General features: G+C 55.5%; 1 long non-coding RNA gene across 1 annotated transcript; it reads right to left on the bottom strand.

The window, feature by feature from the left end:
* Positions 1-835: 835 nt before the first annotated feature.
* LOC120660847 lies at positions 836-27,909 on the bottom strand. Its single transcript, XR_005669753.1, has 2 exons — positions 27,654-27,909; positions 836-1,473 (listed from the first exon to the last, which is right to left on the bottom strand). It is a non-coding gene; the product is annotated as an uncharacterized LOC120660847 (long non-coding RNA).
* Positions 27,910-27,977: the final 68 nt, after the last annotated feature.

Consider the following 27,977-nt stretch of genomic DNA (forward strand, 5'->3'; position numbering starts at 1 on the left):
AAATAGTGAACCTGCCAATAATTTAGAGAACATTTAGTTTATTATGACTAACACTAACACTTACACTTACAGCAGAGAACATATATGACTAACTTATAAATAGGAAACAGATCACCAGATATAAATATCACAATTTAGCTTATTATATACCAGGATTCTGTTATCATATATTGTTAAGATAGAGAATAGTAACTAATGTTGAACATGATCCTTATCCTGCAGGTCTGAAATGGTTATTAGCTCCCTGCTGTTGTGTTCTGTTTCACTGAAAAAGGGTTCCAAAGTCACCAGTGCATGGGTTCAATAATGCTATGTCTGACAAGGACTGCTTGAAATCTTTGCTGGAATTTTATTCCCTATGTACTCACTTTCTGAAAAATATATATAGCTTGGCACTGATGATCATCTGTGATCATAATTGGTGTGGTGGTGTTCAGTGCATATATCAAAACATTCTGCCACAAATATAGCTCCAGTCACCTTACTTTTGGAAACCTCAATTTTTTGGTTTTTAATCATAAGCAGCAGTTGAAAAGATCAATTCCTTAAATACTGATTACCTACTTGTTCTTGGCCTGGAATTGCAGGGGTGAGAAAGCTTTCTGCAGCTTGGAGTGTCGATGCCATCAGCTTGCAGTGAAACTACTCGAGAGCAAAATATCAGTATTCAGTCTTGCACCAGCATTTTAATTGTAAATTTGCATCCACTTCAGCATAGATATAGAAGGAACAATATCCATCCTAGGGTTTGGTGCAAGAAAAGACATACAGAACTAATTTCTACTGAATATTTACATAATGTGAGTTATGCTGAACATTTACACCTTAGCCACACTTGATCATTCAGAGACCATCAGTAAGCCATTAGTAATAAAACAGGATACATAATGTGAGTTATGCTGAATATTTACTGAATTTTCTCTGAATGTCAGGTTAGCTGAATTCAGAACTCAACAGCAAGTTACATTCAGAATACATTCAGAATTCAGAACTGAACAGCAAGTTACATTCGGAATACATTCAGAATTCAGAACTGAATATAGCTGATCTTTACAAAATACAAGTAGTTTATGACATATTTCAGAGGATCATCAAACTACCTAGCACTATATCTTGCCCATAGATGCTCTACGCCTCTACTAGATCATCACGAAGTAGCTCATGTGACGACCTGTCCTCAATTTCTTCGTGTATCTTGAGGAAGTCATTTAGAAGAAGAGGATCACGATGCTCGTAGTCCTTGGGCTTCAACACACGGATACACCAGGCAAAGTAGTCCCGGAATATACCATCATGACCCCCCAAGATGCCCCTCCGCACGCTGTGACGACCAGGCAAAGATCCACGAAAGTTCTTCTTCTGCTTGTTCCTCTTTGAGCCCTCAATAAGACCAGCAAGAATTAGGAGGTCATCGTCATCAGATTCGTCGTCTTCATCCCACCGCTGATGAAGACTTTTTCCAAACCTTGACATCTGCCATAGAAACAAAACACATAAGTTATACACATAGCTTGAACCAACATTTATCACTGAAGGTAATAATAGACGTCGACTGATGCCAATAAGGACTGAAAACCATATAACTGCAGTCCATAAATTTAGAGGGAAAAAAATACATGACTCCTGTACTTGCTATTTTTGTTGTACAGTGAACGATATCACAAGGACAAGTTGTATGAAGTCGGCATTTTAATATAGTTGGCAGGCCTAAAGCAACAGGAGAAGGTAATGGCACTTCAAGTTCTACAAAACTTCCTTTGGAAAAAGATGAGCATTGCGATTGCATTACAATTTCTAGAAGTCATTTAGTTTCCCTGAGCCTAGAGCAACCTTCACAACAGGCTTCAGCTACTGTTAAATCTCATGCTGGAGCAGAGAAAAAGAATGGATGCCCAGATAGCATTGAAAAGCTTGTCCCAGGAAATCATAAGCAGCTTTCAGAGAGCTCGGCATCACACAGATCAAAAAGTAGTGCATAGTATGAGTAGCAGACCTGTGCCCAACAATCATTCTACATCTGATGCAAATCATAGTTCCTCCAATAAACACATCAGGAAAGTAGAAACTACATTCCAGGTGATTCGATGCACAGCCAATTCAGAGTGCGCAAATCAAATGCAACACAACGAAGCCAGTGCCATGCAACAGAAATAGAACATGTAGAGGGCAATCGATTTGTAGAAATGCAATCGATTTGTAGAAATGCAAGAAAATTAAGGATCAAAAAGTCTTCTACTGTCGGTACCCTGTAGCAGGGATACCCACTCTTACTGCGGCAAGGCAGGACCCGCGTAGTTATCCGTAACTGCGCGCAAAGGATGGAGTAGCCAGGCCCCACGGGTCAGACTCTTTCCTCACCAGGCCAACGGCCCCGGACCCGTTCCCCGCCTGGGGATGGGTCCGGAGACGCCACGTGTCTCTAAGGAAGGGAAGCTCCGAGCTGACAGCCGAGGCCTCGGACCCCCATAGGGGTCCGGGACCTCCTGCGTCCATCCGGACCCCCCTTACCGCGTGGGGGTCCGGAGCCGCCACGTGTCCCGGAGGCACGGGCGCGGGCTCGTGCGCGAGTCTTCCGCTAGGAGACTCGCCCACCCACCGCATTTAATGCGGATGGTTGAGGCGTGCTCTGTCGCCGCGGCACGCGGGACAGCCTTTGTCAGGCCTCACTGTGCACCGCGTATTACCAAGGTACACAGTGCAGCCGCATGTGCCGCACTCGCGCAGAGCCCGTCTGCAGCATTAAATGGATACGACGGCACGGCACTTTTCCATCATGCCGCCTACGCCGTAGGCTACACAACCCGTTCAGCTACGTGGCAGGCGACGCCACTAGCTACGTCTAGCATCGTCCCGACAAGACAGCGCCTGGACATGATGAACGAGGGACTCCAGGAGCAGGCAAGGGATTCCAGGAGAGAGATCTTCTTTGCCTGCGACGCCATAATGTATGAACAATATGTTATTTTATACTACATCGTTAGGCCCACCTGTCGGGGACCCAACAGCCATGTACGCGCCTCCCTTGAGATATAAAAGGGAGGCGCTCGCTGCGCACTACAAGCTCTCCAGACACACAAGCTCTTGCGAACTCTCTCTCGAGGGAAGGCAATACAACACACAGTGGACGTAGGGTATTACGCTCCGGCGGCCCGAACCACTCTAATCCCGCTATGTTCATCGTGTTCTTGAGAGAGATCGAACTAGGACTAGCTAACCCCCGAGTACACACCCTCTGGGTTAGGGCGGGCGCTTTCCGCCACCCGGCTGTGGTTTGCAGCACCACGACATTTGGCACGCCAGGTAGGGGAAGCTTTAGCTGGTCGCAGTTCATCTCTTCCTCGTCTCGATGGTTCGTGTGGATGATGTGGAGATGACAGAGGGTGTGGCGTCCTCCACGCCACACGCCTCTCACGTTCCTACTCCAGGGGCAACTGTGCATGTGGAGCAGCCACCGTCGGCAGCGGCGCGCGCTGCTCGCCGACAAGAGTCAGGGCGCCCATCAAGGGCCCCCTCACAAGCTGCGAGCGGCGGAGCGCTGGCAGCGGCTAGGGAGTTGCTTCGCAACCCCCCGGCTGAGGCAGCCTCGCCAGACGCCCTGAGGCAGTGGCGGGACGACGTCGACCGTCTCCTCCACCTGGCTCAGGCCTCCCCCAGTTCTGCAAGGACTGGGCAACGACCTCCGCCCGGCAACGCGGTGGTACCTTACCGCCAGCGTCAGGGCGGTGCGTCGGCGTCCGTGCGCTCCCCCACCATGAGGGGTGCACGAACAGAAGACCTGCGAGCGGAGCTCAACCGCCGGCGGGCGGAGCTCAACCGCCGGCGCGCGGGAGAGGATGCCCGCATCTCCGTCGAGAGGGCGCGAGAGCGCCGTCTTAACATTGAGGGCCGCAACCTCAACGCCGACTTGGACGTGGTGGCGCCCAAGCCCCCGGTGAACGCCCGGATACAGTCAGGCGCACCGGTGGCTGGGGTGGGCTGTACTGCACTGGCGGAGCACCTCCGCGCCGTGGCATGGCCGTCCAAGTTCCGCCCGCACCTGCCGGAGAAGTACGACGGTACCACTAACCCGTCGGAATTCCTGCAGGTGTACGTTACCGCCATTACAGCGGCTGGTGGTAACGGCGCCGTCATGGCGAGCTACTTTCATGTAGCCTTGTCTGGGCCAGCCCGGACTTGGCTCCTGAACCTCACACCTGGGACGATCCAGTCCTGGGAAGAGCTCTGTGCGAGGTTCACAGCGAACTTCGCCAGCGCATACCAATAGCATGGTGTGGAGGCACACCTTCACGCCGTGAGGCAAAAACCCGGAGAAACGCTCCGGGCCTTCATCTCGCGCTTCACCAAGGTACGGGGTACCATTCCTCGTATCTCAGATGCATCTATTATCACTGCTTTCCGTCAGGGGGTACGTGACGAGAAGATGCTCGAGAAGCTGGCGACGCACGAGGTGGAAAGCGTCACTACGCTTTTCTCCCTGGCAGACAAGTGTGCCAGGGCCGCTGAGGGCCGTGCATGGCACTCAGCCCCCCAAGACGGAGACACCAAGGCTGGTGGCTCCGGAGCTATCGCTTAGGGCGGTGGCAAGAAGAAGAAGAACAAGAACCGGAGCCGTGGGGAACCGCATTCTGGCGGACCAGTCATTGCAGCAGCAGCGCCAGCAGCGGCGCCGGCTGCGGCAGCAGCGGCTGGGGGCCAGAATGCACATGGCAAATGCCCTCGCCCGAAAGGTGGAAGCGGAGGTTCATGCCCAGTGCATCCCACCGCTCGCCACAGCGCCGCTGACTGCCGTGAGATCCAGTAGCTCGCGAAGCGGGTCAGTGGGCGGCGTGAGCAGTCCTCCAAGGACGGTTCACCCCCTCCTCGCCAGCGGCCTGGCAAGGAGAAGGCCTCCGACAGCGGAGCCGCTGCTGGGGAGAAGGAGCTGGGGTACCAGTCCCCTGCTCGGGAGCTGAAGGGCGTCTACCATGACGACGACTCCGATTCCGACAACGGCGACCGCCGCAAGAAGCTGTACGTAATGTACGGCGGAAGCTGGGAACTTGTCTCCCGGCGGAACGTGAAGACCCTTCGCCGAGAGGTCCTTTCGGTGAAGCCGGGGGTCCCGAAGGCGGCGCCTCACCAGAGGTGGATGAACACCACCATCTCCTTCGGGCCATCCGACTGCCCGGAGAATATGGCCAGAGTTGGTGTACTACCTCTAGTCACCGCTCCTGTCATATCCAACGTGAGGCTCTATCACGTGCTGATCGACGGTGGGGCTGGCCTCAACATTATCAGCTATGCAGTGTTCAAGCAGCTGCAGATACCGGAGTCCAAGCTGACTCCTTCTCGCCCATTATCCAGAGTGGGCCCACATCCGGTGTTCCCTCTGGGGAGCATCACATTGCCGGTCACGTTCGGGACCGAGGAGAACTTCCGCACAGAGAGCGTTCTGTTCGATGTTGCGGAGGTGAACCTCCCGTTCAACGCCATCATTGGTCGACCGGCACTCTACCGCTTCATGGCCATTGCTCATTACGGGTATTTGGTCTTGAAGATGCCTTCCCCTGCCGGAGTCCTCACCGTGCAGGGTGACAGCACCGCTGCCGTCGCTGCAGTTGAGAGACTGCATGCTCTGGCAGCAGAGGCAGCATGTTCCGAGGAGGATCCATCCACCTCGCAACCCAGGGCGCCTGCAAAGGCTCCCAAGGTCCAACCATCCGATCCGGACCATGTTCCCGTGAAGACGGTGCAGATTGGAGCGGACTCCACCAGGACCACCCGCATCGCGGGGAACCTGGAGGAGAAATAGGAAGACGCGCTCATCGCTTTCCTCCAGGCAAATGTCGATGTGTTCGCCTGGGAACCGTCGCAGATGCCCGGGATTCCCAGGGAAGTGATCGAGCACAATCTGAGGATCTACCCTGACGCCACGCCGGTGCGCCAGAAGCCTCGGAAGCAGTCCGTGGAGCGGCAGAACTTCATCCGCGAAGAAGTCCGCAAGCTCCTACACGCTTGCTTCATCGAGGAGGTCCACCACCCCGAGTGGTTGGCCAACCCGGTCGTCGTCCCAAAGGCAAACGGGAAGCTTCGGATGTGCATCGACTACACCAGCCTCAACAAGGCATGTCCTAGATACCCCTATCCTCTTCCGCGTATCGATCAGATCGTGGACTCCACCTCCGGGTGTGACCTTTTGTCTTTCCTAGATGCATACTCTGGATTCCACCAGATTCAGATGTCTAGAGAGGATAGGAAGCATACTGCCTTTGTAACAGTAGATGGGCTTTATTGCTACATTGTCATGCCGTATGGTCTAAGGAATGCCTTACCCACGTTTGTACGAGCTATGAACAAAACCTTCTGTAATCTAATTAGAGACATTGTTGAGGTTTATGTCGATGACATTGTGGTCAAGACTAAGGTAGGGTCAACACTAGTGGAGGACCTGTCCCTCGTCTTCGACCGGCTCCGCGCCACGCGCACGAAGCTGAACCCCGAGAAGTGCATCTTCGGCATCTCAGTCGAAAAGCTGCTGGGTTTCCTGGTCTCACATCGAGGCATCGAGGCAAACCCAGCCAAGATCAAGGCGATCGAAGCGATGAGGCCTCCTGGCCGCATCAAAGACGTCCAGAAGATTACTGGATCTCTCGCTGCTCTTAGCCGCTTCATATCGAGGCTGGCTGAGAGGGCCCTTCCCTTCTTCAAGCTATTGAGGAGGTCCGGTCCATTTTCTTGGACCGAAGAGGCTGAACAGGCCTTCCAGGAACTGAAGCAGCACCTCACCTCGCTGCCAGTATTGGTGGCTCCAGAGCCCGGTGAGCCGTTGTTTCTGTATCTTGTTGCGTCTGCGGAGGCAGTCAGCATGGTGCTGGTCGCCGAAAGGACGGAGCAAGCTCGCCACGGGGACACCAGGGTCTCCCCGGCCAAGGATGGTGAGCCGGACCCCGGACACGGGGGCCCGTCAGCCTCACCCCAGCTTGAAGGTCCAGACCCCGCACAAGCGGGTCCGGAGGAGCCTCGTCCCAATGGGAACCCAGAACCGCTGGGGGCCCAAGGACCTGATGTGGTGGATAAGGGCGAGCCGGACCCGGTAATTAAGGTTCGGACCGTCCAGAAGCCAGTTTACTACGTCAGCGAAGTCCTCCACGAGGCCAAGGCCAGGTATCTTGAGACGCATAGGCTTATCTATGCGATACTTATCGAGTCCAGGAAACTGTGCCATCACTTTCAGGCACACCGAGTTGTCGTAGTGACCTCTTACCCGCTAAGAGCGATCCTGCAAAACTCCAACGCCACAGGCAATATTGCCAAGTGGGCGGCAGAGCTGGCTAAGTTCCAACTAGACTTGCAGCCTCGCCATGCAGTCAAGAGCCAGATTCTGGCTGATTTCATAGCGGAGTGGACTCCTTCCCCAAGCAATTCTGGGGTCCGGACGTCAATGCCGGACCCCCGGAGCCGGAAATCAGGACACCAGTCTTCACCGAGCCCCACTGGACACTCTTCTTCGACGGGTCCGCCCGCGAGAAGTGGGCCGGAGCTGGTGTGGTCCTCATCGACCCAACCGGTGATCAGCTGAAGTACATGGTGCACCTTGAGTTCAAGGCCACCAACAACATGGCGGAGTACGAAGCTCTGATCTTTGGCCGGACGCAAGCCCTCTCATTGGGGGTCCGACAGCTTCTGGTGAAGGGGGATTCCTAGCTAATCATCAAGCAGGTCCGAGGGGATTGCAGCTGCAACCATCCCCAGCTCGCGGCATACCTCATGCACGTGAGGAAGCTCGAGAAGGACTTCGACACCCTGGAACTGCAACATGTTCCCCGCGAACTCAACTCAGCAGCAGATGATCTCTCCGCAAGAGCATCTACCTGGGCATCCGTGCCCGAGGGCGTCTTCGAAAGACGGCTGCTGAGACCTACCGCCCAGCCTGCCGAACTGGGTGAAGGGGATCAAGCTAGCACCTCGAAGCTAGCCATCCCGGCGGCATCCCACCTATGGTGCCAAACCTGGGCTGTGTGCTCTGTTGAGGATCCTGGTGACCTCGTAGAGCCACTCCCACTTGCTCAGGAAGCTCCCGATTCATGGATCTCCGAGATCCGGGGCTACCTGAAAGATAACATCCTCCCTGATGACGATGTGTCCGCTGAGCGCATAGTCCGATTGGCTAAACGCTACGCGGTGGTAGAAGGGGATCTCTACCGCCATGGCGCCAATGGTGTCCTCATGCGGTGCATTTCCCAGGGAGAGGGCCGCGAGTTGCTCGCGGAGATCCATGGAGGCGAGTGTGGAAGTCATTCCTCATCTCGCACGCTTGTTGGCAAGGCCTTTCGGCATGGCTTCTACTGGCCAACAGCAATCCAGGATGTGGCTGAGCTGGTAAAGTCCTGCAAAGCATGCCAATTCCATGCAAAGCAAATACACACACCGGCTCAAGCTCTGCAGATGATTCCGCCCTCATGGCCATTCGCTGTGTGGGGTGTGGATATCCTGGGGCCATTCCCCCGGGCCGTCAGCGGGTACCGGTTCCTCTACGTCGCCATCGACAAGTTCACAAAGTGGCTGGAGGTTACCCCTATGGTTAATATCACAAAGAAATCAGCAGTCGCATTCCTCAAGTCCATTGTGTGCATATTTGGCGTCCCAAACCGCATCATCACGGACAACGGGACCCAATTCAAAAGCAGACTCTTCCAAGAGTACTGCGAGGACATCGGCATCCAGCTATGCTTTGCGTCCGTGGCACATCCCCGCAGCAATGGGCAGGTTGAGAGAGCGAATGCAGAGATCCTCAGGGGACTCAAGACCCGCACCTACAACTGCTTGAAAAAGCATGGTGCCAAATGGGTTGATGAGCTTCCATGTGTACTATGGGGCAACCGGACCACACCCAGCCGAGCCACCGGGGAGACTCTGTTCTTCCTGGTCTACGGGGCTGAAGCATGCCTTCCCCCAGAAATTCACCTGGGCTCACCACGGGTCCAGGCTTTTGACGAATCCATGCAGGAGCAGCTGCGGCGTGACAACGTGGACTTCGTTGACGAACGAAGGTGGCGAGCAGCAATCCGAAATGCACGCTACAACCAGGCGCTATCATCAACGGTTCGTGCACAGTAGGGAGCTCCGGGCTGGCGACCTCGTCCTCAGACGGATCCTGAGCCGAGCAGGGCTCCATATACTTTCCCCCAGCTGGGAGGGGCCCTTCAAGGTTACAGAGGTATGCCGGCTCGGATGCGTTCGCCTCGCCACAAAAGATGGAGTGCTGCTGCCCAACCCATGGAACATAGAACATCTGCGTAAGTTTTACACCTAGGCAGAGCAGGGAAATAAACTTTTCCTTTGTAATAAGTTAGAGTTAGCGTGCGGCCCAGAGCGGTTGGGGGCCACCCTCATAAACCCGACCTCTGGCATCCATCGCACCGTCGGCTAACGCGCGGCTCAGAGCAGTAGAGGTCCGACCTCGTAAACCCGGCCTCTGGCATCCATCGCGCAAGGCCATGTACATCAAGATTGCAAAGGAAATAATTTCTCCCAAATCTATCTCTGTGTCAAAATTTAATTTCGCATTCTGATTCTCGAGATTTTACCTTTCTAATCCCCGCGGGGACCTCTACTCTTGTTGCTACAATTAAGATCTGCATTGAGCTGCTGGACTACCGTACAGATCCGGACCCTCTTGCTGCTGGAGAGGGGTCCGGACCCCTAGGGACCTACTCTAGAGAGTGGGTGCTTGTTTCCTGGGGTGGTCCGGAGGCCTGTGTAGCCGCTTAGCTGGTTCCGTACCCAAAGCCTACACACTCCACCACCCTGTAACGAGTGCTCTAGTACCTGGAGCCGGGTAATTAGGGGCCCGGACCTCGTTCCAGCTCAAGAGTTGGCTTCCTAAGTCCCACACGGCATGTCCAGCCCTATATCTTAAAGGATCGAGTACAACAAAGTGACCTCACCCACTGCTGCGAAGGGTCTGGGACGATGAAGCCGGGTCCGGAAAGATCGTGCTGTTTCCTGGAGTGGTCCGGAGCCCTGTGTAGCGCCTTAGCCTAGTTCCGTACCCTAAGCCTACGCACTCCACCACTCTGTAACAAGCACTGAGCTACCTGGACCTGTGCATCTAGAGCCCCGGACCTAGTACTAGCCTGAGATCGGTCCAGGATGAGTCCCGCGGGCCTGCTACTAAGCTGTAACTTTGATATGGTACACAGGTTAAGCCCTGACTGGTGGTATCCAGCCTCAAACCATTGAGCCTACCTACCAGGGGGTCCTGGCATCCGCTTCAAAGGTTTCATGCAGATCAAGGGTCAGTCTCAATGATAGACAGACTCAAAACAACTGAGTCTATCTCCCAGGGGGCCCGGAGCATCCGCTTTGACCCAAGACATCATGAATGGATTCTGCATGTGTCAAACAGCTAAGTTGCAGTATCATTACTACCGTATAAGCGAATTTGATTCTTCTCTCTGTAGTTCTGTATGCTACACAGGGAACAAGACGCTTGCTTGCCTTGCAAACTATGCGGCACCTATGCCCAAGGGGGTACGGAGTATCTTCTACGGCTCAGGTGGCAGACAGGTCCAATCAACTGAACCTATCTGCCAGGGGGCCAGGGCACCGGGGTGCTGCATACCGCAAATCAGCAACTGACAAACAGCTAAGTTGAAGTTTTCTTCTATTTCAAAAATTTCAACTAATACAACGTTTGTTACATAATGCAAAAGATACAAAGATACATCCCCAGCTCAAGGGTCTGCAGGCTCCCGCTTGAAGTAGGCGGCAACGAAGTCGACGACCTCCCGCACGCTGTCCCGAGCGGCGGCCTCCGTCTCCGCAACAGGACCATTGACCACGGGCGTCAGCGAGATGGCCGGGTCGTGGCTCCGGAGGCAGGTCAGGATGTGCTCCGCCACCATCCGGATCAGCTCGCGACCCTCGGCTTCGAGCTGACCAGCAAGGACCGGCTCTAGACGCCGGAGCCTATCCGAAGCAGAACTCAGCACTGGGAGGGCGTCAGCTATCAAAGCTGGCGGCTCCGCCACCTGGATTGGGTTCATTCCAAATGGCACCAGTGCTAGGCTCGCTTCGGCCGCCCAGTCGGCAATCTGCTGGGCCCCCACGCACTGGTCCTCCTGGTGCTTCCGGACCGCCTCCTGTACCGCCTCTTGCACCCGGGTGTCCAGAGCCGCCTTGGCCACCTCCACCTCTGTAACACCCTAATTTTAAATTTCAGTATTTATTAATAAATTAATTGGCTTTAGTTAAATTTTCTAAGGTTTATTGTGTTTAGTTGGCATTTAATCTAATTTTGTTCTACAAGTAATTAAAATTTACCATAGGTTTAAATTTTTGTTGTTGCATTCATGCTGGTGCATACTTTTATTTGAGTGTGGTTTGAGTTCAAATTCAAATTTGAATTCAAACTTTGTTTGAATTAGATTTAGAAAAGTAAGAGAAATAGAATGGCAAAACCCAAAACCCAAACCCACCAGCCCATCTCAGCAGCCCAAGTCGGCCCAAGCCTTGCCGCAGCCCACTCCCCTCCTCCTCCCGCTCGGCCCAACCCAAGCCGACGCCTCAGCCAGCCCGCTCTCCGGCCCGCTACGCCACTCCCCCGCACGGCCCGCCCCACGGCCTGCCTTCGCGCTCGGCCCAGCCCGCGCCCTCTCTCCCTCACGCGCAGCCCAGCACGCGCTCGCGCCGGCCTGCTCCCCTGGCTCCCTGCGCGCCCGACCCCACCTGTCGGCTCCGCCTTCCCCGTCGCGCCGCGCAGCAACGCACTCCCGTGATCTCCGGCCGAGATCCCCGGCGAGCCCCGCGCCCGAATCCCGCCCGAGATCCCTGGTTTCCCCTTCTTAAACCCAGCCACACCCCCTGCGCCGCCATCCCACCCCGCAGCGCAGCCCAAACCTTAGCCTAGCGCCGCCACGACGTCGGATCCACGCCGGTGAGCCCCTGTTTCGCCTCAATTCATCACCTCCGGTGATCACCGGACTAATTCGGCTTTGGACCACCCTCGCAGGACCCGCACGGACCCCCTCCGGCAGACCCAGCGCCTGGAGCGCCCCCTTCCCGGCCCCGCCACCGAGCTCGGCGCCGACCCGCCGCTTGGCCACGCCGACGATCTCCCTGCACGGCCTCCCCGTCCGAATTCCAGCCTTGGTAAGCGCCTCTAGGTCTCCGCGTTTCTTTTGCGCTAGATTTCGGGAGCTGTAGCCCACCCTGGGGGCCCGAACATCGCACGCCGGCGAGTTCCCGGCGCCCAGGTCCGCCCGCGCCTCAGTCTCGCCATGGCGAGGTCGCTGCAGTGCGCCATAACCCCACACCGGTCTTGCCTAGTCACGCCTTGGTCACGTGCACACTCACTGACTCGAGTTTGAGCCCGGCAGGGTGCAACCGCGCGTGCGCCGGCGAGCGCCGCCGCACAAAGCCACCGCCGCGGTCGCACCCAACCCTCCAAGCCTCCCCGAACCCCACCAACGCCCCTGGTGAATCGCGCATGGCCTAGCGAACCTTCCCGATCCGAGAGCTGGTTGATTTGACCCCGGGAAGGCCGATTTCGGCCTACTCCGGTGAGGCGCCGCCGCGGGGGCTTCTGCTCCGGCGAGCCGTTCCGCCGTCGCGCGCCAAGAGCCCCTTCGTCCGTCCGATCCGAAACCGACGCTCCAGATTAGATCGTAGGTTGATCAAACCCAAACCGCCAGATCTGAATCCTGCGGTCGAGATCTGCAGATAACGGTTCGGCCCGCTCTTTTTGCATAAGAGCCCCCCAACTTCCTCAAAATGAACCCGCGCTCCACACCAGTAGAAAAATATTTCCAAACCCACCCCTGCTTTTACGTTTTAGACCCTGGGTTTCTTTAAAATACAACCCGCCGTCCAACCGTGGCAGTTTTACGCGTTAGCCCTTGAAACTAAGGTTTAATTGTGTTTAGGCCCTCGGTTTTAGCAGAAAACCCCCTGGAACTTCAGTTTTCTTACAAATAAGCCCCTGGACCTTGTTTTTAGCCTAGAATATGCGTTTTAGCTCCGATTTTAGCGTTCTTTATATCCACGCGATCGTTGTAACGCGTAGAAGAGTTCTAGAGTAGTTTTGTGCGCTGTTTTCATGTATTGTTGTACTGTTTCTTAGCTTTTGTTAGTGTTTGCCTGTATGCTTATTTTGTGCATTGTTTTGGCCATGTGTTCGTGAGTAGACGTTGATCCATCTGAGGAGCCCCAGTATCAGTACCCGGAGCAGCCATCTTCGGAGCAGTTTGAGCAGCAGCCAGAGCAGTACGAGGAAGGCAAGTATAACATGAACAACCTATCATCTTTAAATATAATTTCATACTGCATTTTAATATTATATGCCTATAAGGACATTCCTAGCCACTTTATATCTTTTATATATACCTTTGGGTTGCATTTTGGTTAGTTGTGCTAGGTTGCTGCGCTACAACATTTTCTGGTCCTTTTTAATTAAATTGATTAATGGATTACTTGAATTAAATTCTGAGAGTGGCACTCTGTGTGGCTTGAGTGGCTCACTTCTCGTTAAAATTGGTTTTGTTAGAAACATGGTTTAGGGGGCCAGCACGGTGCTTAGTGCTTGGTTGGCCACTCTCCATAAGGACCGGTTCATAGAGCGACAACCTGGGACAACAGCGCTACCACAAGACTGGAATGGGACGGTCTTGGCTTACTAATTAGGCCATTTTGGTTCGGGAGTAACTTACCGACGGGGCATGGGGGGTGGTGAGCTTCAATGGTGGCCAGGCTACGAGGCTGGTCTGTGTGTCTTGTACCCCCTCGAGGTGGTTACCATCGTTGCGGAGCCTGATTCCTTAGCGGTTACACCTTACCAATGTGTCCTTTGTAACGGCCTCATAGTGAGTCGCTAGTCATCTCACCTAAGGAAGTGTGATGAACAACTGGCGTAGCTCACGACTTGTGGGTAAAGATGTGCAACCTCTGCAGAGTGTAAAACTGGTATACTAGCCGTGCTCACGGTTATGAGCGGCCCAGATCCTCCTTTTGATTAGTGGAGTTATCTCTTTCCGACGAGGGAGGTGCTTCTCGGGGTTACCTTGGTGGTTTGGTCTTGGTTTGGTTCTCAGTAGTAGTATAATTAATTCTGATTAATTACTATGTAACTGGGTTAATGGTAATTCATCAACTCGTAGTAAATAGTTTTAATAAAATTTTGCCAACACTTAAAAGCTAATGCAGTTGAGTCAGCCAGCCTAGAGCCTCATAGTTTGTGTTATACTTGTTGAGTACAAGTTGTGTACTCACTCTTGCCTCCTCTCTACTTTTTCCTCTTGGCTACGCTACTGCTGCTCAGTTCCTGCCGACGCGAGGGAGTTCGCTCAGCGCTACCAGGACTACGAGGACTTCTAGGTGTTCGTCTCCCAGTCGACGTCCCTGTGGCGCCCTGCTTCGGCTTCAGAGAGCTTTATCGTATTTTGTACTTCGCTTCCGCTGTATCAGACATTTTGTCATTATTGTAATAAATAACATTCGTATTCGCTTTATTATGTCTTTTTACGTGATATGTGCTATGATATACTGTTCATTCTGTTGTATATACGTGTGACTTGATCCTGGCACGTATATGATTGCTCGGTTTATGTTCTTTTATAAACCGGGTGTTACAGAGTGGTATCAGAGCCATATCGACTGTAGGACGAAGCCTAGATAGAACTGGTCGAGTTTTAGGACTTCTTCTCACCAATCCTTGTCTGCTGAAACTATTTTACTATTATACCCCTTGGCTTCTTTGACTTTTTACCCTTCTTGCCTTGATTTCTCTCTCTGAAGAATAGTTTCGTAGATTTTGGCCTGAATCAGTCATCTGACCACCATGAGCATAGCTAGGTGACCTTTTTATAATAATACGATAGCACGTTCTGCGACGCGTTGTGTTAGTCGAGTCTTTTGCTAAACTCGGCTATGTCGTGAAAAAAATTGTCTGCTTGTTATTATGCTACATGTTTGATTTGGATCTTTGAATGATTGCATAGCTTAGTAGTTAAATTTGCTTAAAGAAAATCACTCAGATGTTAAAGTTAACTAATTAATAAAATGAGTTAGATCGTTGTGGGTAAAACAGTCAACTCTATCCTGTCTACTTTATCATGGCTGAGTCTTTTTCCGCAAAGAGTTATCATATCCATCTGAATTTATTCCTGCAATATCCTTACTCGTGAAATCTTTTGGTCAAATCAGATGGTGAACACCAGGAGCACCGGTTCAGGTTCTGGCCAGCAGCAGGGTCAGAACAACCAGGGTACTGGGATCCCGATGCCTCCGCCCTTGACTCCGGAGCAGTACTTCCAGCTCCAGATGCAGATGATGGCTACCCTGAACAACACCGTTCAGGCTCTTCAGCACGCTCACACTCAGCCTCCGCCTCCTCCACCGCCGCAGCCTCGCGACAGGCGTGCTGAGTTCCTGAGGGGTCACCCGCCGACGTTCTCTCACACGTCCGACCCTCTTCAGGCTGACGACTGGCTCCGTGCAGTGGAGCGTCAGCTGGACATCGCCCAGTGCGATGATCGTGAGCGCGTCTTGTACGCAGCAGGACAGCTGCGAGGGGCAGCTTTGGACTGGTGGGAGTCCCACCCAGTTCACGACCGCGAGTCTCTTACTTGGCTCCAGTTCAGGGAGCGTTTCCGTAGCCACAACGTCCCCGCGGGCGTTATGAAGATGAAACAGAAGGAGTTCCTTGCACTGAAGCAGGTAATCTTAAGTATAATCATTCAGCGTTTTCTTTTGAGCTTATGCCCCTTGTTCTATCCTTATGAATCTTGAGTTAATCTTCCGATATCCATCTGTCTTTGTGAATTCAGGGGACTATGTCGGTCACGGAGTATCGTGATCGCTTTCTTCAGCTGGCACGCTACGCCCCTGCCGAGGTTGCGGATGACCGCAAGAAGCAGGAGCACTTCATGGAGGGTCTTGAGGACTACCTCCAGTACGCGCTGCTCAACCTCCGCTTCTACGACTTCAACCATCTGGTTGACAGTGCGCTCAACACTGAGCGTAAGCACCTGGAGATGGAGGACAAGAAGAGGAAGGTTGTCCCCGTTGCTTCCGGCAGCAACACTCGCCCTCGACTCCAGCCGCCCCAGCAGTACCAGCCTCAGTACCGGCCTCCTCAGCAGTACCAGCAGAGGCCACCGCAGCAGTACCCGCCTCGACAGCAGCAGGCAGGTCAGGGCCCGAGGTTACCGGCACCTCCGGCTCGTACTGCTCTACCAGCTCCACCGGACAGCAGGCTCCAGCACCTCCTCGCGTCTGCTATCACTGCGGCCAGCCGGGGCACTACGCCAACACTTGCCCCCGGAAGGCGCAGGCGGGACAGCAGGGGCGCCCAGCTCAGCCCAGGGCGCCACTTCAGGGCAGAGTGAACCACGTGACGGCCGAGTCAGCGGCCGAGGCTCCCAACGTGGTTATTGGTACGTTCATGGTCAACTCACATCCAGCTTCAGTGCTTTTCGATACTGGTGCTACTCATTCTTTCATCACCAAGTCATTTGTTGAGGAGCATAGTTTCTTTACCACTGTATTAAAGAACTGTCTGCTAGTTTCTTCACCGGGAGGGGAGTTGAGATCCCATATTGTTTGCCCCCGAGTCAGTGTAGCCATAAGGGGGGCAATGTTCAGTGCTAATCTGAGGGTGCTAGACACCAAGGGTATCGATGTGATTCTGGGAATGGATACTCTTGCCAAGTGGGGAGTCAGAATTGATTGTGCTCATCGAGCAGTTCACCTGACAGCATCTGATGGCCAAGAGGTGACAGTCAGTGCTTCAGAACCCTGTTCATCAGATGCATGAAGAAAGCCGGGGCATTAGTCAAGCCGAAGGACATGACTGTATACTCATATAGCCCGTACTTGCAGGTGAATGCCGTCTTCGGAATATCCCCAGGACGGATCCTCAACTGAAAATAACCCGAACGAAGATCAATCTTCGAGAATATACGAGCACCTCGAAGCAAATCGAAGAGATCCTCAATACGGGGCAGTGGATGCTTGTTCTTGATAGTGACTGCATTCAGCTCCCGATAATCCACACACATCCTCTTCGAGCCATCCTTCTTATCTACTAGCAGCAATGGAAAAGCCCAAGGAGAGAAGCTGCGACGGATATAGCCCTTGGCTAGCAACTCATCAATAGTCTTCTTGACTTCTTCATGCTCTATAGGCGCCATACGGTAGGGCCGCTTTGCAATAGGAGCTGTGCCAGGCAAGAGATCAATACAAAACTCAATGGCGCGTTCGGGCGGCATACCTGGCAGATCATCCGGAAAGACATCCGGGAATTCAGACACCACGCGAATACCGTCCGTGGGTCTAGCTTCCATCTGATGAAGAAATCCCGAGGGTTCTGAAGCACTGACTGTCACCTCTTGGCCATCAGATGCTGTCAGGTGAACTGCTCGATGAGCACAATCAATTCTGACTCCCCACTTGGCAAGAGTATCCATTCCCAGAATCACATCGATACCCTTGGTGTCTAGCACCCTCAGATTAGCACTGAACATTGCCCCCCTTATGGCTACACTGACTCGGGGGCAAACAATATGGGATCTCAACTCCCCTCCCGGTGAAGAAACTAGCAGACAGTTCTTTAATACAGTGGTAAAGAAACTATGCTCCTCAACAAATGACTTGGTGATGAAAGAATGAGTAGCACCAGTATCGAAAAGCACTGAAGCTGGATGGGAGTTGACCATGAACGTACCAATAACCACGTTGGGAGCCTCGGCCGCTGACTCGGCCGTCACGTGGTTCACTCTGCCCTGAAGTGGCGCCCTGGGCTGAGCTGGGCGCCCCTGCTGTCCCGCCTGCGCCTTCCGGGGGCAAGTGTTGGCGTAGTGCCCCGGCTGGCCGCAGTGATAGCAGACGCGAGGAGGTGCTGGAGCCTGCTGTCCGGTGGAGCTGGTAGAGCAGTACGAGCCGGAGGTGCCGGTAACCTCGGGCCCTGACCTGCCTGCTGCTGTCGAGGCGGGTACTGCTGCGGTGGCCTCTGCTGGTACTGCTGAGGAGGCCGATACTGAGGCTGGTACTGCTGGGGCGGCTGGAGTCGAGGGCGAGTGTTGCTGCCGGAAGCAACGGGGACAACCTTCCTCTTCTTGTCCTCCATCTCCAGGTGCTTACGCTCAGTGTTGAGCGCACTGTCAACCAGATGGTTGAAGTCGTAGAAGCGGAGGTTGAGCAGCGCGTACTGGAGGTAGTCCTCAAGACCCTCCATGAAGTGCTCCTGCTTCTTGCGGTCATCCGCAACCTCGGCAGGGGCGTAGCGTGCCAGCTGAAGAAAGCGATCACGATACTCCGTGACCGACATAGTCCCCTGAATTCACAAAGACAGATGGATATCGGAAGATTAACTCAAGATTCATAAGGATAGAACAAGGGGCATAAGCTCAAAAGAAAACGCTGAATGATTATACTTAAGATTACCTGCTTCAGTGCAAGGAACTCCTTCTGTTTCATCTTCATAACGCCCGCGGGGACGTTGTGGCTACGGAAACGCTCCCTGAACTGGAGCCAAGTAAGAGACTCGCGGTCGTGAACTGGGTGGGACTCCCACCAGTCCAAAGCTGCCCCTCGCAGCTGTCCTGCTGCGTACAAGACGCGCTCACGATCATCGCACTGGGCGATGTCCAGCTGACGCTCCACTGCACGGAGCCAGTCGTCAGCCTGAAGAGGGTCGGACGTGTGAGAGAACGTCGGCGGGTGACCCCTCAGGAACTCAGCACGCCTGTCGCGAGGCTGCGGCGGTGGAGGAGGCGGAGGCTGAGTGTGAGCGTGCTGAAGAGCCTGAACGGTGTTGTTCAGGGTAGCCATCATCTGCATCTGGAGCTGGAAGTACTGCTCCGGAGTCAAGGGCGGAGGCATCGGGATCCCAGTACCCTGGTTGTTCTGACCCTGCTGCTGGCCAGAACCTGAACCGGTGCTCCTGGTGTTCACCATCTGATTTGACCAAAAGATTTCACGAGTAAGGATATTGCAGGAATAAATTCAGATGGATATGATAACTCTTTGCGGAAAAAGACTCAGCCATGATAAAGTAGACAGGATAGAGTTGACTGTTTTACCCACAACGATCTAACTCATTTTATTAATTAGTTAACTTTAACATCTGAGTGATTTTCTTTAAGCAAATTTAACTACTAAGCTATGCAATCATTCAAAGATCCAAATCAAACATGTAGCATAATAACAAGCAGACAATTTTTTTCACGACATAGCCGAGTTTAGCAAAAGACTCGACTAACACAACGCGTCGCAGAACGTGCTATCGTATTATTATAAAAAGGTCACCTAGCTATGCTCATGGTGGTCAGATGACTGATTCAGGCCAAAATCTACGAAACTATTCTTCAGAGAGAGAAATCAAGGCAAGAAGGGTAAAAAGTCAAAGAAGCCAAGGGGTATAATAGTAAAATAGTTTCAGCAGACAAGGATTGGTGAGAAGAAGTCCTAAAACTCGACCAGTTCTATCTAGGCTTCGTCCTACAGTCGATATGGCTCTGATACCACTCTGTAACACCCGGTTTATAAAAGAACATAAACCGAGCAATCATATACGTGCCAGGATCAAGTCACACGTATATACAACAGAATGAACAGTATATCATAGCACATATCACGTAAAAAGACATAATAAAGCGAATACGAATGTTATTTATTACAATAATGACAAAATGTCTGATACAGCGGAAGCGAAGTACAAAATACGATAAAGCTCTCTGAAGCCGAAGCAGGGCGCCACAGGGACGTCGACTGGGAGACGAACACCTAGAAGTCCTCGTAGTCCTGGTAGCGCTGAGCGAACTCCCTCGCGTCGGCAGGAACTGAGCAGCAGTAGCGTAGCCAAGAGGAAAAAGTAGAGAGGAGGCAAGAGTGAGTACACAACTTGTACTCAACAAGTATAACACAAACTATGAGGCTCTAGGCTGGCTGACTCAACTGCATTAGCTTTTAAGTGTTGGCAAAATTTTATTAAAACTATTTACTACGAGTTGATGAATTACCATTAACCCAGTTACATAGTAATTAATCAGAATTAATTATACTACTACTGAGAACCAAACCAAGACCAAACCACCAAGGTAACCCCGAGAAGCACCTCCCTCGTCGGAAAGAGATAACTCCACTAATCAAAAGGAGGATCTGGGCCGCTCATAACCGTGAGCACGGCTAGTATACCAGTTTTACACTCTGCAGAGGTTGCACATCTTTACCCACAAGTCGTGAGCTACGCCAGTTGTTCATCACACTTCCTTAGGTGAGATGACTAGCGACTCACTATGAGGCCGTTACAAAGGACACATTGGTAAGGTGTAACCGCTAAGGAATCAGGCTCCGCAACGATGGTAACCACCTCGAGGGGGTACAAGACACACAGACCAGCCTCGTAGCCTGGCCACCATTGAAGCTCACCACCCCCCATGCCCCGTCGGTAAGTTACTCCCGAACCAAAATGGCCTAATTAGTAAGCCAAGACCGTCCCATTCCAGTCTTGTGGTAGCGCTGTTGTCCCAGGTTGTCGCTCTATGAACCGGTCCTTATGGAGAGTGGCCAACCAAGCACTAAGCACCGTGCTGGCCCCCTAAACCATGTTTCTAACAAAACCAATTTTAACGAGAAGTGAGCCACTCAAGCCACACAGAGTGCCACTCTCAGAATTTAATTCAAGTAATCCATTAATCAATTTAATTAAAAAGGACCAGAAAATGTTGTAGCGCAGCAACCTAGCACAACTAACCAAAATGCAACCCAAAGGTATATATAAAAGATATAAAGTGGCTAGGAATGTCCTTATAGGCATATAATATTAAAATGCAGTATGAAATTATATTTAAAGATGATAGGTTGTTCATGTTATACTTGCCTTCCTCGTACTGCTCTGGCTGCTGCTCAAACTGCTCCGAAGATGGCTGCTCCGGGTACTGATACTGGGGCTCCTCAGATGGATCAACGTCTACTCACGAACACATGGCCAAAACAATGCACAAAATAAGCATACAGGCAAACACTAACAAAAGCTAAGAAACAGTACAACAATACATGAAAACAGCGCACAAAACTACTCTAGAACTCTTCTACGCGTTACAACGATCGCGTGGATATAAAGAACGCTAAAATCGGAGCTAAAACGCATATTCTAGGCTAAAAACAAGGTCCAGGGGCTTATTTGTAAGAAAACTGAAGTTCCAGGGGGTTTTCTGCTAAAACCGAGGGCCTAAACACAATTAAACCTTAGTTTCAAGGGCTAACGCGTAAAACTGCCACGGTTGGACGGCGGGTTGTATTTTAAAGAAACCCAGGGTCTAAAACGTAAAAGCAGGGGTGGGTTTGGAAATATTTTTCTACTGGTGTGGAGCGCGGGTTCATTTTGAGGAAGTTGGGGGGCTCTTATGCAAAAAGAGCGGGCCGAACCGTTATCTGCAGATCTCGACCGCAGGATTCAGATCTGGCGGTTTGGGTTTGATCAACCTACGATCTAATCTGGAGCGTCGGTTTCGGATCGGACGGACGAAGGGGCTCTTGGCGCGCGACGGCGGAACGGCTCGCCGGAGCAGAAGCCCCCGCGGCGGCGCCTCACCGGAGTAGGCCGAAATCGGCCTTCCCGGGGTCAAATCAACCAGCTCTCGGATCGGGAAGGTTCGCTAGGCCATGCGCGATTCACCAGGGGCGTTGGTGGGGTTCGGGGAGGCTTGGAGGGTTGGGTGCGACCGCGGCGGTGGCTTTGTGCGGCGGCGCTCGCCGGCGCACGCGCGGTTGCACCCTGCCGGGCTCAAACTCGAGTCAGTGAGTGTGCACGTGACCAAGGCGTGACTAGGCAAGACCGGTGTGGGGTTATGGCGCACTGCAGCGACCTCGCCATGGCGAGACTGAGGCGCGGGCGGACCTGGGCGCCGGGAACTCGCCGGCGTGCGATGTTCGGGCCCCCAGGGTGGGCTACAGCTCCCGAAATCTAGCGCAAAAGAAACGCGGAGACCTAGAGGCGCTTACCAAGGCTGGAATTCGGACGGGGAGGCCGTGCAGGGAGATCGTCGGCGTGGCCAAGCGGCGGGTCGGCGCCGAGCTCGGTGGCGGGGCCGGGAAGGGGGCGCTCCAGGCGCTGGGTCTGCCGGAGGGGGTCCGTGCGGGTCCTGCGAGGGTGGTCCAAAGCCGAATTAGTCCGGTGATCACCGGAGGTGATGAATTGAGGCGAAACAGGGGCTCACCGGCGTGGATCCGACGTCGTGGCGGCGCTAGGCTAAGGTTTGGGCTGCGCTGCGGGGTGGGATGGCGGCGCAGGGGGTGTGGCTGGGTTTAAGAAGGGGAAACCAGGGATCTCGGGCGGGATTCGGGCGCGGGGCTCGCCGGGGATCTCGGCCGGAGATCACGGGAGTGCGTTGCTGCGCGGCGCGACGGGGAAGGCGGAGCCGACAGGTGGGGTCGGGCGCGCAGGGAGCCAGGGGAGCAGGCCGGCGCGAGCGCGTGCTGGGCTGCGCGTGAGGGAGAGAGGGCGCGGGCTGGGCCGAGCGCGAAGGCAGGCCGTGGGGCGGGCCGTGCGGGGGAGTGGCGTAGCGGGCCGGAGAGCGGGCTGGCTGAGGCGTCGGCTTGGGTTGGGCCGAGCGGGAGGAGGAGGGGAGTGGGCTGCGGCAAGGCTTGGGCCGACTTGGGCTGCTGAGATGGGCTGGTGGGTTTGGGTTTTGGGTTTTGCCATTCTATTTCTCTTACTTTTCTAAATCTAATTCAAACAAAGTTTGAATTCAAATTTGAATTTGAACTCAAACCACACTCAAATAAAAGTATGCACCAGCATGAATGCAACAACAAAAATTTAAACCTATGGTAAATTTTAATTACTTGTAGAACAAAATTAGATTAAATGCCAACTAAACACAATAAACCTTAGAAAATTTAACTAAAGCCAATTAATTTATTAATAAATACTGAAATTTAAAATTAGGGTGTTACAACCTCGCGGGACCTCTCCTCGAGCTCGCGGGACCTCTCCTCGAGCTCGGCCTTCCTCTTTTCCGACCACTCTTTCAGCTTCTTGAGGGAGTCCCGCTGACGCCCGAGTTCCTTCTCTATGCCGGTGGTGTGGGCCTCCCGCTTATAGAGGGACTTCCGGTCCTCCTCCAGCTCCGCCTCGGCAACAGTCAGCTTGTCTGCTCTCTCCTGCAGTTGCTCGCGCAATCCCTGTAGAGTCGCAGAGAAGACGTCGAGCTCCTGCCTGCGGATTTCGAGACCCTGGCTGCGAGTCTCCAGCTCGGACTGCTGGGCCGCGAGGCGAGTCTCGAGGTCGGACCGCTGAGCCGCGAAGCCAACAACCTCCAAGGCAAAAGTCTCCTCCCGCTGGGCCAGGGTCTTCTCCCGGCTCGATACTGCAAGCTCCCGGTTGAATACCTTCAGAAGGTTGGCTCGATAGGCCTCCTGGTCGGCTTTGAGCTTCGACCGGGTTTCCGCAGCACGGGAGGCTTCCGCCTTCAAGTGTGCCTCCAAGCGGGTGTGCCAGTCGGAGAGGCGCTGGCGTTCGCTCTCCAGGGCAGACCACTCTCGCCGGAAGGCCGCTTCGGCAGAGGAGGTTGCCTCCACTATCGACCGTCGGACCTGGGTCAGCACCTGGGGAAGGGGAGTCGCTTCCTCCTCCGGGAGTTGGAGCTGCAGGAGTCGCCTGCCAAAGACCACCTCCAACTCCTCCTCTGCAGCAGGACCGGAGCTGGAGGTGGGGGCTTCTGCTGCAGCACTTGTCTCCGGCGCCTCAGTCACCGCCGCGTCGGGTGTGGCTGCGCCCAGTGCCGGCGCCTCCGCCGCCGATGCGTCGGGTGCGGCTGCGCCCAGCACCGGCGCCTCCGCCATCGCAGCGTCGGGGGCGGCAGCGCCCAGTGCCGGCGCCTCAGCCGCCGCAGCGACGGGTGCGGCAGCGCCCAGCACCGGCGCCTCCACCGCCGCAACGTCGGGTGCGCTAGCGCCCAGTGCCGGCGTCTCAGCCGCCGCTGCGTCGGGTACGGCAGCGCCCAGCACCGGCGCCTCCACCGCCGCAGCGTCGGGTGCGTTAGCGCCCAGTGTCGGTGTCTCAGCCGCCGCAGCGTCGGGTGCGGCAGCGCCCAGCACCGACGCCTCCGCCATCGCCACGTCGGGTGCGGCTGCGCCCAGCGCCGGTGCCTCCGCCATCGCAGCGTCGGGTGCGGCTGCGCCCAGCACCGGCGCCTCCGCCTCCGCCGCCGCTGCATCTGCTGCGCCTACCACAGGCACCCCCGCCGCCGCAGCGTTGTGTGCTGCTGAGTCTGGTAATAACGCGCCTGTCAGCACCACATCGGGCATCACCAGGCTGGCAGAGGTCGCTGTACCTGAGGATCCTGCGCCCGCTGTCACCGCTGCTGTCGCCGCCGAGGCCGCGGTCGCCAGGCCACCAGCCGACGAGCCGGCGATGGTAGAAGACTGCTGGGGCAAGGAGCCCTGGCAACAAGCGGAGAAACCTTCAGCAAAAGCAGAGCACCTGGCATAGGGGAAGAGAGCAGAATAGCACTAACCCAGAGGTGCCGGGTACCCAGCGTCCTCGGAGGCCCGGCCTCCGCTCCTGGTGCTGCTACTGTTCCCGTGGCTGCGGCGCGGGCGCAACCCGGGGTCGCACCTGTTGCTGCTGTTTCCGCTCTCGCGCCCGCTGCAGCTGCTCCTGCGGCTGCTGCTGCTGCTGTTGCTGTCGGTGGGAGGAATCTCTCGGCGGCGATGGTGGCGGTGCAGTCGCCCCGGAGGACCCGCGAGGGCCGGCGGCCCGGGAGCTACCCTGGCCCGCGCCCTCAGAGGTCCTCTGACGCTTCGTGGCGGGCTCCGAGACCAGGGTCCCGTCGCCCCTGAGTAGCCTGCGCCGGCCTGCATCTCCCGACGACGCACCGGAGCTGCTCTGTACCTGGCTGGATCCGGCTGTGGCGGCGCTACTGGCCACGGCCTGCTTCCCCTTCGTGGAGGCGCCGGACCCTGCGGTGCTCAGTGTAGCTTGATCCCCTGATGCGCCAGGGATCCGGAGCCCACGGTTCGGATCGCCCCCGGTCTGGCGTGGGGCCAGCCCCCCGTCGTCAAGAGTTGGCAGGGTAGCCAGCACAGCCATCCTCGCGGAGTCCTCGCAGAGGGGGACAATATCCTGAGGGAGGATCAGGTTCTCCGGGATGAAGGCGTCTCCCATCACAGCCCGCACCAGGACCTCCAAGGCTTCCTGGGTCAGGTCGCTCCCTTCTCCGCGGTGGGTCCTGCTGCAGTCGTTGAGGCCGGTGAAGCTCCAAGCGGGGTGCGGGCACTGCTTCAGGGGGGCGATCCGGCGCTTCAGAAAGTCTCCGAGCACGTGCCACGAGGTGAGGCTGCTCTCCGCCAGTGACCTGATCTTGCCCAGCACGGAGTCGAATTCCGGCTGCAGGGACGGCTTGGCCCTCCAGGATTCGCGGTCGGTGGCGGGCCCCTCGGTCGGCAGGGCGAGACGCTCGTTGGCTTCGGTGGTGGCGATCACCCAATCCCTGCGCCACTCCTCCCACTTCCCGCCAGTAAGGCCGGGAATGTAAGGAGTCGGCAGGTCACTCCTTATCTGGAAGTAGTACCCCCCCCCCCCCCACTTCGTCCTTGCTCCTTCCGGACCTCACCAAGATGAAGAAGTAGCGGAAGAGGATGACGCAGGGCCGCACTCCCACGAACATCTCGCACAAATGCACGAAGATGGACGTCAGGAGGAGGGAGTGGGGCGTCAGGTGCTAAAACTGGAGGCCGAAGTCGGAGGCCGAAGTCTTCCAGCAGCAACAACAGGAACGAAGAAATCGGCAGTCCCACGTCGGTGGAGATGTGCGAGGTGAATAGCACAAACTCCCCGGCACGGAGGTTGCCAAGGGGAACCGAGCCTGCTCGGACCCCCCAGCCGGTCTCCTGTGCACTCCACCCAAGCAGGCGGCGCACCGTGTTCAACTCTTCCTCGGTCTGGAAGCGGCGGGGATGAACAAGGGATGCCATCTCTCTGTGGAGGTGAGGAGCAGCCTGCGTGGGGGAGAAAGGGGCAGGGAAAGCTCGAAGGCAAAGGGGCGCAAAGGTTGGAAGGAAGAAGGCGAATGCGGGAAAGTAACCGCGGTATGCGGTTCGCCCCATTATAAAGCCTGACTCAACCGGCGCGCCCCGGAACCGTCGCAGGAACCCAAGCGATGCCCGCACCTGGTGTTAACCGCCGGCCCATGACAAGGGGGCCCAGGCCCATCTGTCAGGGAGAGCGGGTAACCAACAAAGGTGAGAAAAGGCAGGATCTGAACAGTCGCCCACGCGCGAAGCGAGGCGGAAGCTGAGCTGACATGCGCGTATTAAGCGCTGGCGTGGCCGAGCTTTTCGAGAACTGCGCCGGTGGTAAATGATCCGTTTACTCCGACCGCAACAATGCCGAGCGTCGCGCGCGTGACTAGGTGAACCACTGTGCGTGGGGGCCATGAGTCAGTAAGCCGTTGCGATGTGATGAGGCAGCAAACAACCCGATGGATGGTCAAAGCCGGTCAAGACCCCTGCAGTAAGAAGCTTCAAGCTATGCAGAGCCAAATCGCAGTAGTGGCCCCACCTGCGGGTTCGTACCTCCCCCAAGGTGGGCCCGGGGGCCACTGTCGGTACCCTGTAGCAGGGATACCCACTCTTACTGCGGCAAGGCAGGACCCGCGTAGTTATCCGTAACTGCGCGCAAAGGACGGAGTAGCCAGGCCCCACAGGTCAGGCTCTTTCCTCACCAGGCCAACGGCCCCAGACCCGTTCCCCGCCTGGGAATGGGTCCGGAGACGCCACGTGTCTCTAAGGAAGGGAAGCTCCGAGCTGACAGCCGAGGCCTCGGACCCCCCATAGGGGTCCGGGACCTCCTGCGTCCATCCGGACCCCCTTACCGCGTGGGGGTCCGGAGCCGCCACGTGTCCCGGAGGCACGGGGCGCGGGCTCGTGCGCGAGTCTTCCGCTAGGAGACTCGCCCACCCACCGCATTTAATGCGGATGGTTGAGGCGTGCTCTGTCGCCGCAGCACGCGGGACAGCCTTTGTCAGGGCTCACTGTGCACCGCGTATTACCAAGGTACACAGTGCAACTGCCTGTGCCGCACCCGCGCAGAGCCCGTCTGCAGCATTAAATGGATACGACGGCACGACATTTTTCCATCATGCCGCCTACGTCGTAGGCTACACAGCCCGTTCAGCTACGTGGCAGGCGACGCCACTAGCTACGTCTGGCATCGTCCCGACAAGACAGCGCCTGGACATGATGAACGAGGGACCCCAGGAGCAGGCAAGGGATTCCAGGAGAGAGATCTCCTTTGCCTGCGACGCCATAATGTATGAACAGTACATTATTTTATACTACATCGTTGGGCCCACCTGTCGGGGACCCAACAGCCATGTACGCGCCTCCCTTGAGATATAAAAGGGAGGCGCTCGCTGCGCACTATAAGCTCTCCAGACACACAAGCTCTCGCGAACTCTCTCTCGAGGGAAGGCAATACAACACACAGTGGACGTAGGGTATTACGCTCCGGCGGCCCGAACCACTCTAATCCCGCTGTGTTCATCGTGTTCTTGAGAGAGATCGAACTAGGACTAGCTAACCCCCGAGTACACACCCTTTGGGCTAGGACGGGTGCCTTCCGCCACCCGGCTGTGGTTTGCAGCACCACGACAAAAATGAACCCTTTTCACCTGAGGCAGGGGAGGGGCGCTGCCGCAGCCGCGGAGGGCGGCCTGGCGTGGCGGGCTACGCCGACAGGCGAGGCGACCTGGCGCGGCGGGCGAGGGCGCTATGGCGCGCGCACGGCCAGCGAGGAGTTCCGGCCAGGCGCGGGCTCCGGCAGGCGCGAGCACCGGCCAGGCGCGACCGCAGCGCTGGACGGCGGAGGGCGGGCGTGGAGGGCGACGGCGCCGTGCGGGGGCGCGGCGGCGGCCAGCCGTGGCGCGGTCGGGCGCACGGCTCGGGTCTGACTGGCGGATCCCACACGAATAGGCCCTCATTTGCAGGCCCGGCTA

Source organism: Panicum virgatum, chromosome 2N (assembly GCF_016808335.1).
Source record: "Panicum virgatum strain AP13 chromosome 2N, P.virgatum_v5, whole genome shotgun sequence".
Classification (NCBI taxonomy): domain Eukaryota; kingdom Viridiplantae; phylum Streptophyta; class Magnoliopsida; order Poales; family Poaceae; genus Panicum; species Panicum virgatum.